The sequence below is a fragment of the Maylandia zebra genome, linkage group LG15 (genome assembly GCF_041146795.1).
Source record: "Maylandia zebra isolate NMK-2024a linkage group LG15, Mzebra_GT3a, whole genome shotgun sequence".
Taxonomy (NCBI): Eukaryota; Metazoa; Chordata; class Actinopteri; order Cichliformes; family Cichlidae; genus Maylandia; species Maylandia zebra.
Window position 1 is genome coordinate 32,688,598 of NC_135181.1, and position 10,230 is coordinate 32,698,827.

Here is a 10,230-nt window from a genome sequence, read left to right on the forward strand (position 1 = left end):
AAAATTCAACTGCAAAAGTGATGAACTTTAATGACCCAAGCCAGAGCAATCAGCACCAGATCGAGTCGAGTGGCTCTCAGCCAATTAAATTACGCTTTTTGATCACATGACACCGTTAGCCAGCAGTGTGTCTCCTAAAAGAGAGCTGTTTAAAGGTGAGTGATTAAGTTTTTCTCCTAAATAGAGATCATTACAGAACGCCTAGTCCTACTTAAAATCCCATTTATTATTATTTTTTTTTATCATCTACTCGAACTAAGGAAAACGTTTGACTAACTCAAAGACAATTTCCACGCCTCCCCTGCCTGACTGCAGAGGCAGTTTTGAATTTAGGAGTGCCAAGATGGCAGCGGCAAACCCTGGCGGCTCTCCGGTGAGTATATATATTTTTTTATCTTCAAGTTTGTCTTTTGAAACCTTAATTTTATTTAAATCCGTTGCTCACGTATAAAGTACACAGACGGGGTCTTTGCTCAACTCGTCTGAGGCGTGTCTCACTAAGCGCTACATGCTAGCATCCTGCTAACCGAGCTACCCTTTACATGCTGTGCTTTAGAAAATGGGATACTCGTTAAAAAAAATACTCCGCAGATATTGATAGATAGACGAACACTGCAAATATAATGTTGGAAACGAGAACGGCCTTTGGTGAAGGGGTAAAATACACCATGAATAGAGCCATAGAGTGAATGGCTTCCATGGTTGCAGAACAGCCTGATTTAATGACAAGAATGGGGAAGAGTGAGGTGAAGTGAACCACAGCCACAAAACACGGTCAGACAAGGCGGCAAAAGGGCAGTGATCTGTCCGTCAGTATGAAGTTGGTGTGTGCTTTGGTAAACAAAAACTCCAGACTGGTAGCAGGAAGATGGGAGACTCGTGTTTCACTGGAATAGTGGTGAATTAAAACATCCTTTGTTGGGGACATTTCGGTGTAAATGCATCCATACAGGCAAGACAGAGGCAGACTAGACAGTGAAGAAAACAAGGCAAACATTAGAAATATAAAAACGGAAATATAGGATGAGTCGGGGATGAGTTCCTGCCCCAAGTGGAGGAGTTCAAGTATCTCGGGGTCTTGTTCGCGAGTGATGGGAGAAGGGAGCCGGAGATCGACAGACGGATTGGGGCTGCAGCTGCAGTAATGCGGACGCTGCACCGGTCCGTCGTGGTGAAGAGGGAGCTGAGTGTAAAAGCGAAGCTCTCAATTTACCGGTCGATCTACGTCCCTACCCTCACCTATGGCCACGAGCTGTGGGTAGTGACCGAAAGAACGAGATCGCGGATACAAGCGGCAGAAATGAGCTTCCTCCGAAGGGTGACTGGCCTCTCCCTTAGAGATAGGGTGAGAAGGTCGGCCATCCGGGAGGGGCTCAGAGTAGAGCTGCTGCTGCTCCACATCGAAAGGAGCCAGCTGAGGTGGTTCGGGCATCTGACAAGGATGCCCCCTGGGCGCCTCCTGGGTGAGGTGTTCCAGGCATGTCCCACCGGGAGGAGGCCCCGGGGCAGACCCAGGACACGCTGGAGAGATTATATCTCTCGGCTGGCCTGGGAACGCCTTGGTATTCCCCCGGATAAGCTGGAGGTGGTGGCTGGGCAGAGGGAGGTCTGGGCCCCCGCGACCCGGCCTCGGATAAAGCGGATGAAGATGGATGGATGGAAATATAGGATTAATATAACATACAATTAGGGAAAATGTAAGGAACACAATGTAAATGATATTGTAAAGTCATTAAAACGGCATACTCTGATTAAAAGAAACGCATAATTGGGTAGGATAATAACAATAATAATGTTAAAAAACATGTACAAGATGGGTATGTATACTTGTAGCCAGAATACTATAAAGTTGTAGCATGCCAGACCATCTTGATTGAATGTAACTTCGCTCCACACAAGTTTTATGGTAGACATATTCATATTGGTATCTAATAAATGATTAATTCTTAGATTTTATCGAACGTTAATTTATAAATTGTTTCTGTCTTTATGTGTTTGTTTCAGATTATGCAAGATGAAATTATTCAGTCAGCAAGACACTTGCTGCAGTTGCTGACATCATCCAACTGAACTGCTGCTGTGATGAATCAGAATACAAGGTTTACTTTAGCAAGACTTATGAGTTAATGCTACATTTAACTAAATTGTTATATATTTTGTGTCCAATATTGTCTCCATATGATTTTGTTTTTTGCAACATCTTGCAGAGAACAGAGTCAAGGTACAAGCTTGGTCAACCCTAAAAGACCATCTGTTCAATGACCAGGTGAAAAAGTCATAAACTAAACACTCTGCATGACCATGGAATTTAGGATGCAACTTTATATCTTACCTGCTCTACACTCAGGGCTTGAATTACAACAACAGTCAATCACATAAAAAAATATACTTTTGGTAGTTCTGTGTCTGTCTCTCTCCTCCAAACCCAGATGGCTGCTGGTACTGAACCGGGTTCTGGTTCTGCTGGAGGTTTCTTCTTGTTAAAGGGGAGTTTTTCCTCTGCACTGTCACTTCATGCTGCTCAGTGTGAGGGATTGTTGAGGTTGAGTCCATATGTCCTGCGAACAACTGCTGGGCAATGACACCATGCAATTTTCTGGGATTCCTTGGATAGAAAACCTGTGAACTGCACTTGTCCTTGGTCTTCACAGCTCACCTTTTTACTGTTTATTGAATCAAAATGCTCCAGTGACATGGATTCTACATTGTAACTGATGTGATGTTCTATAAAGTGGTTTTAATAAAAAAAGGCAAAAATTAGTTTGTTTCTTTATTCAATTTTTGAACAGTGATACTCATTCAGTAAATGCAAATTATTTACACGGCAGTGCACTATAGGCATAAATCTAGACCCCTAGATGAAACATGATGGCATTATAGCAGTGACAACTCCTCCACAGTAGCAGGTGGGATTTCTTTTTTGAGGACGGCTCCTTTTACCTGTCACTACAGATGGTCTGTTTATGTTTTGATCAAGAGCCTTTTTTGGGCAGCTGAAGAGGAGAAGTCTATCTTATGGCCAACCTCTGGCTGTATCTTGGTCACATTACCCAGCAAAACCCAGTATGCAGGTTCACCTGTAACAGTCCTTGTGCCACAGATCAACACTGTTGCTTCTACATTAAACAGAAGAGCAGTGACGTGGGTGCAGGTCTCCGTGACTCCGGCCTTACAGCTGCAGTGGGCGGCTTCAACCTTCCCTGTGATGCTCACAATGACCCATGGCTGCAATGCTGGTTCATTCAGTCTTTGAGAGTGCAGTACCTGAAACACACACACAAAGTTCTTGTCTTTAAATGAACTATGAGCCAAGGCTGACATAAATGTTTTATCTACTTAATCATTAATGTAACAGCGTTTAGAAAGTTAGCACATACATGTAATTTTTCATTTCTTTATGTGTCCATCTATAGAACGCTGCATGTTATATTCTAAATCTGCCTGTTCTGTCAGAAACCTGCCTGCAGAAAATGAACCTAAAGGATGTAATCACTTTCAAGATGGAGAAAGCATAAAGTGACAATTATGAATCACTTAATATGATAAGGAGATTCTGCAGGTCATTAATCAATGTATAAAATTAAAATAAAATGCATTTTTAGTGACACAAGATACAAATATGGAAGCAAGATGTATAATCGCTCAGTTTGGGGAAATTGTGGGTAGCCTGCAAGAGCCTCAACTTCTCCATACCCACAATGTGCAACAAATGGGCACAGCTGATCTTCAACAGTGGAACATCGGCCAGTTACTTCCAACTTTAACGCAGCTTGTAGTCTTGGAGAGCAGCACACCAAAACTGCATGCACAACTTCTGCTAACAGTGGAAACGGATTAAGAAATCCATGCAAACAGATTCATAAACCGAAAGAATATTATTTTACAGGATTAATGATCATATCAGCCGCTGGCTGATCACAAACCCTGAGGGTGTATACGAGAAGCAGAAGAAGCAGAGGGAATATCTCGTTTAAGTTTAGATAGTATTTGTAAAGATATTGACCATATCCTTTTCTGAAAGTGTGGATATAATGGATGGGGTAAGGTACTGACATGCTACAACTTTATAGTTGTTAAATTCTGGCTACAAGTATACATACCCATCTTGTACATGTTTTTTTTTCGTTTTTTTAAATTATTATTATTGTTATTATTATTATTATTATCCTACCCAATTATGTGTTTCTTTTAATCACAGTATGCTGTTTTAATGACTTTACAATATCATTTACATTGTGTTCCTTACATTTTCCCTAATTGTATGTTATATTAATCCTATATTTCCATCCATCCATCTTCATCCGCTTTATCCGAGGCCGGGTCGCGGGGGCAGCAGCCTAAGCAAAGAGGCCCAGACCTCCCTCTCCCCAGCCACCTCCTCCAGCTTATCCAGGGGAATACCAAGGCGTTCCCAGGCCAGCCGAGAGATATAATCTCTCCAGCGTGTCCTGGGTCTGCCCCGGGGCCTCCTCCCGGTGGGACATGCCTGGAACACCTCACCCAGGAGGCGCCCAGGGGGCATCCTTGTCAGATGCCCGAACCACCTCAGCTGGCTCCTTTCGATGTGGAGCAGCAGCAGCTCTACTCTGAGCCCCTCCCGGATGGCCGACCTTCTCACCCTATCTCTAAGGGAGAGGCCGGTCACCCTTCGGAGGAAGCTCATTTCTGCCGCTTGTATCCGCGATCTCGTTCTTTCGGTCACTACCCACAGCTCGTGGCCATAGGTGAGGGTAGGGACGTAGATCGACCGGTAAATTGAGAGCTTCGCTTTTACACTCAGCTCCCTCTTCACCACGACGGACCGGTGCAGCGTCCGCATTACTGCAGCTGCAGCAGGAACTCATCCCCGACTCATCCTATATTTCCGTTTTTATATTTCTAATGTTTGCCTTGTTTTCTTCACTGTCTAGTCTGCCTCTGTCTTGCCTGTATGGATGCATTTACACCGAAATGTCCCCAACAAAGGATGTTTTAATTCACCACTATTCCAGTGAAACACGAGTCTCCCATCTTCCTGCTACCAGTCTGGAGTTTTTGTTTACCAAAGCACACACCAACTTCATACTGACGGACAGATCACTGCCCTTTTGCCGCCTTGTCTGACCGTGTTTTGTGGCTGTGGTTCACTTCACCTCACTCTTCCCCATTCTTGTCATTAAATCAGGCTGTTCTGCAACCATGGAAGCCATTCACTCTATGGCTCTATTCATGGTGTATTTTACCCCTTCACCAAAGGCCGTTCTCGTTTCCAACATTATATTTGCAGTGTTCGTCTATCTATCAATATCTGCGGAGTATTTTTTTTAACGAGTATCCCATTTTCTAAAGCACAGCATGTAAAGGGTAGCTCGGTTAGCAGGATGCTAGCATGTAGCGCTTAGTGAGACACGCCTCAGACGAGTTGAGCAAAGACCCCGTCTGTGTACTTTATACGTGAGCAACGGATTTAAATAAAATTAAGGTTTCAAAAGACAAACTTGAAGATAAAAAAATATATATACTCACCGGAGAGCCGCCAGGGTTTGCCGCTGCCATCTTGGCACTCCTAAATTCAAAACTGCCTCTGCAGTCAGGCAGGGGAGGCGTGGAAATTGTCTTTGAGTTAGTCAAACGTTTTCCTTAGTTCGAGTAGATGATAAAAAAAAAAAAATAATAAATGGGATTTTAAGTAGGACTAGGCGTTCTGTAATGATCTCTATTTAGGAGAAAAACTTAATCACTCACCTTTAAACAGCTCTCTTTTAGGAGACACACTGCTGGCTAACGGTGTCATGTGATCAAACAGCGTAATTTAATTGGCTGAGAGCCACTCGACTCGATCTGGTGCTGATTGCTCTGGCTTGGGTCATTAAAGTTCATCACTTTTGCAGTTGAATTTTTGCAGGTGAATTTTTTTCAGGTGAATTCTTTGCAGGTGAATTTTTGCAGGTGAATTTTTGCAGGTGAATATTTTTGCAGGGAAATTTGGAGGATAAAAATTCAGTGTCATAAATTCAATGTCTAAAAATACTTGAATTCTGATGATACTATATTTCTTCCATAGTAATACACACACACCATTACGCACAAACATTATATGTTGCAATATTCACATGTCATGGGGTGGTCACTTACGTGGGGTACAAAGGTGTGGTGCACCTCCAACGCTTGCAGGAAGATGGCCCTGAACCTCGTTATCATCATTCCAAACACACGCTCTATGATGGAGCGTGCCCTGGAATGGTGGCTGTTGAAGCGCTGGGCTCCCACACCTCGGACTGGCCTCTTGTAGGGTGTGATGAGGGGGAGTGGACGTTGGAGGCATGGGTACCCTCCATCTGCGAGGATGAAATGTTATGGAGGAGGGTAGACTGACTGTCTGTACAGTGCACTGAAAAAAATAATCAGTGGCATAAACATAAAAAAAATTATTGTAATCGGTTGCACGAAATTAAGTTATGTTTGGTTAACCTTAGTTTTTTATGTTATACCTGCACACATTTTTCTGGTAACACGAACATGACTTTTTTATGTTGTTGTTATGTTTTTCATTCCAGTCAAATATTTATAGAAACCACTTGTTTATCAGACATGAACTTTTTGTGTTAATTGTATTGGACTACTATGTGTTATATTGACAAGATTATTTTATGGTAAGCTTATTTTATTTTATAACAAATTTCTAATATATAATATATAATCTAATATATAATTGAGTGTTCAATAAATAAAACTAAATTAAGGCTGATCTTACTGTATGTACTGTACGCTTTCTCTTCAAAGAAATAAGCAAAACATTTTTGAACAATGACCTGTATTTTTGAAAATACTACACAGTTGTAACAATGGACTTTCAATTCAAAATATACATGGGTCATATTTGTACAATGCATCTCTTGAAAAACATTCCACAACATTCCTCAAAGTTATCTGCTGTAACCTGAATTCAACATTGTGGGGCCTTATGACATCGCGCTTATGTAAAAAATAGTTTTTTAAATGTAAGAGCCATAAGGTAATATGGCAACAGGGGTGTAATTATTAAAATGACACAAAGAAGAGACTTAAAATAACATTATAACCCACAGGCACAAAACCAAGAGACCTAAACTGATTAGTATTGGCTTGCTTCTATCACTAAACATCACAATCACTAATACTACACGATGTCTGTTTGTAGTGGTGCACCTTGGGAACAAAATTGCAAACTGGTGAAATTGGTGTAAGGCACCATTTCCATTGAGAAAAATGGACATTCAAAGTTTGAATTTTTTTTTAAAAGAGCCATGGCTTGAAAAGTGAAAACTGCAGTAATAAAGGCCCCAAGTTGAAAAGTGCCAGAAAAATAAGTTTCACCATGTACTGCAACTTTACCAGTGCTGGCTTAATGGTACATATTCGAAGAGGTAAACATGTTGTTCCCACATCATAACTGGAAAACTGTTCAATCGTACAGTCTGGTCCTGAAAACCTGGGCCTTCTTTGAAAGGCTGTTCCTTTTGAGCTCCATAACCAGTTTCTATAATACCTCGAAGGTATACTTTTCCAGTGGGTAGGTGAGGTTCAAAGTGTACATTAGTCCAAACAGCATTGCAGCTGCTAGGGTATAGTTATCCAAATCCTGCCAGACTCTCTGGCCTTCAAGAACTATCCCGATGTCCTCAGGGCTGCCATTGGCATCTCTTGACTTTATGATGTAAATTCCCATGGTTGTTTCCTTATTAGATCGTTGGATAATGGCTTCATCTGTGGCCTAGAAAATGCAGAATTCCAAAATTTAATTAAACAGAACACTGGTCAAAGAACATTATACCAAATCTTATTTCAATCTGTGTCACTATTCCAAAAAATGTTAACATTAACACATTAGGTGAACAAAAATGGATTCATTACAGCATGTGACTTGAGTCCTCAGAATGCTTAAAAAGGTAATGAAATGAAATCTCCATGCAAAGAAGCAGAATACTGTCAGAGCATAGAGAGGTGTTCAACTATGAACTCCACACATAGTTCTAATGCAGGTAAAAGAAGAAAAAAAACGCACCCATGGTAAATTGTGAAAAACCCAGGTGATTTTCAACATACTCCTGGCATAGAGTGACAAGCAGCATTTTGTTAAAATTATTATTTTCTCTAAAGTGTATACACAAATTAATTTTTTTCTTACCTGGGCCGTGGGCTCCAGAATGTTCTGAAGTCTTCTTCCTATTTGGCCTCATCGCCTTTTGAAGACCTTTATTAGTTTGTCAGATAGCACATCTATCTGCGAGAGTAATCTGGACTGCAGTGGCATGGTGGTAATGCGCTTAAACTCTGCATTTATCTAAAAAGAGAAGTTGTCACATAAAAATGCTGTCAAAATCTCAAATCTTACAAGGTTACATCCACACAAAGTTGTTATTTTTTGTCATATTACTATTTATTAGCTATGGGTCCCATGTTTCCTTTCCTGCAAGGGGGTGACTGTCCCCTGCAAACCCATCTTCTCCAGTATAGTCCTGATCACACCTGAAAAATAAGAGCAGACAGAAACGTTGGCAACTATGTTGATCCCCACATCCGGACGTTTGCACAGCAGCACGCCAGAGTGATACCGAATGGACATCACAGGTTCTGTGCAGCATGAGGGTTAATGAAACTACACTCATATATGGGTGTGAATTGATTTGTTCTTGTACCTCCATGCCACAGTGGCAGAATTCTTCACCGCAGTGAAGAGGTGGTCGTTTTCGCCTTGCAATCTGATGAGGAGAGTTGTTTGCTCTTTGTTCCCTGCAACGTATCACAAAATGATTAATTAGCAAGATATAACGTAGCTGTATGAGAGTGGCAATGCATGACAAACTGCTGGGGTCACCATACTAGTTCAAGTGCAATCTATCACGGGGATTCTATGGATTATAAGCTAAACACAGGCATATGCCCAGAGACTACCAACAGAACCGCTATGGGGGTTTAACTTTTGTAACACCAGATTTTCAAGTACTTACATGTGAATGCAGATTCCTCTCCCACTGTCACGCCCGGTTTGCCCGCCATTGTTCCGGTCCAAAATGCTTCTACTGGTTTGGAATTTATGCGGCAGGTGGCCCGCAATGAATCCTGGGATATAGTAGGACATGAAGGATACATCGGACCCATCCTTAGAATTCAGGGCAAAGTAGGATGCATTTGTCGCCACATTTTGAGTACTCTTTGAATTCGGACAGCCTTCGCCACGTCGCTGTGACGTCATTGCCTCCAAATGTGGCATTGGCGCATCCTTCCCCAGAATTCGGACACGGCTAACCCTCAAATTTGCGGAGAGGTAGGACGCATTTGTCGCCACATTTTGAGTGCTCTTTGAATTCGGACAGCCTTCGCCACGTCGCTGTGACATCATTGCATCCAAATATGCCATTTTAAGCATCCTTCCCCTGAATTCGGACACAGCCACTGTGTTGGAAGGACGAGCAATTCTGAAAAGTAGCTCAAAAGAAAAAGGACGGTATAGAGACAGGTTGTGTCCAGATGCAAAGAGACTGTAATTGCAAAAAAAAAAAAATAGCGTGCATTAGAAATGTGGACCAGTATGAAATCCGGCAGTGGAGTAGAAACCCTGAAGACCAAACCACTATTGACTTAGCATGATCTATTCTTGTACCTTGTTTGCAAAGTCAGCGCATACACAGAGCACCAATTTCGCCATTATAAATCTCTGGAGGCCCACATCCAATTCACCAAGGACTGGGTACAATTGTGAGTACGCCGTCATTCAAACAAAGGTAAGTCAGCCTGAGTACTGCGAATAAAATGCGTTTGATTTCCCTCTGAACATTCAGATTAGTGCAAGCATAAATTCATTCATGAGGGGGAGATTACAGTAAGAACATGTGGAAGCTCTGTTAGATGGATAACATAGTGAGTTCAGTGCACTGATGTGACATTGTTCTGAAGGATTTAGTTATTCTCTATGGTTAAAGAAATTGCACTAATTAATTCATATTTATTATAAATAATCCTAATTACACATCTTGCTTCCGTGTTTGTGTGCTGTGTCACTAAAAATACATTTTATTTTAGTTTTATACATTGGTTAATGACCTGCAGAATCTGCTTATCATATTAGGTGTCCACAATTGTCACTTAAAGTCAAACTTTATGCTTTCTAAAAAGAAATATGCAGATTTAAAATATAACGTGCAGCTTTCTATAGATGGATACATAAAAACACTTTATTTGTTATATTTATGATTAATGTATTTGAACGTA

At 41.4% G+C, this 10,230-nt stretch overlaps 1 long non-coding RNA gene across 1 annotated transcript; it reads left to right on the forward strand.

The window, feature by feature from the left end:
- The first annotated feature begins 217 nt into the window (after positions 1 to 217).
- Positions 218 to 2,747, forward strand: LOC143412811 (uncharacterized). Its single transcript, XR_013093345.1, has 3 exons — positions 218 to 373; positions 2,005 to 2,099; positions 2,208 to 2,747. It is a non-coding gene; the product is annotated as an uncharacterized LOC143412811 (long non-coding RNA).
- The last annotated feature ends 7,483 nt before the right edge of the window (positions 2,748 to 10,230 follow it).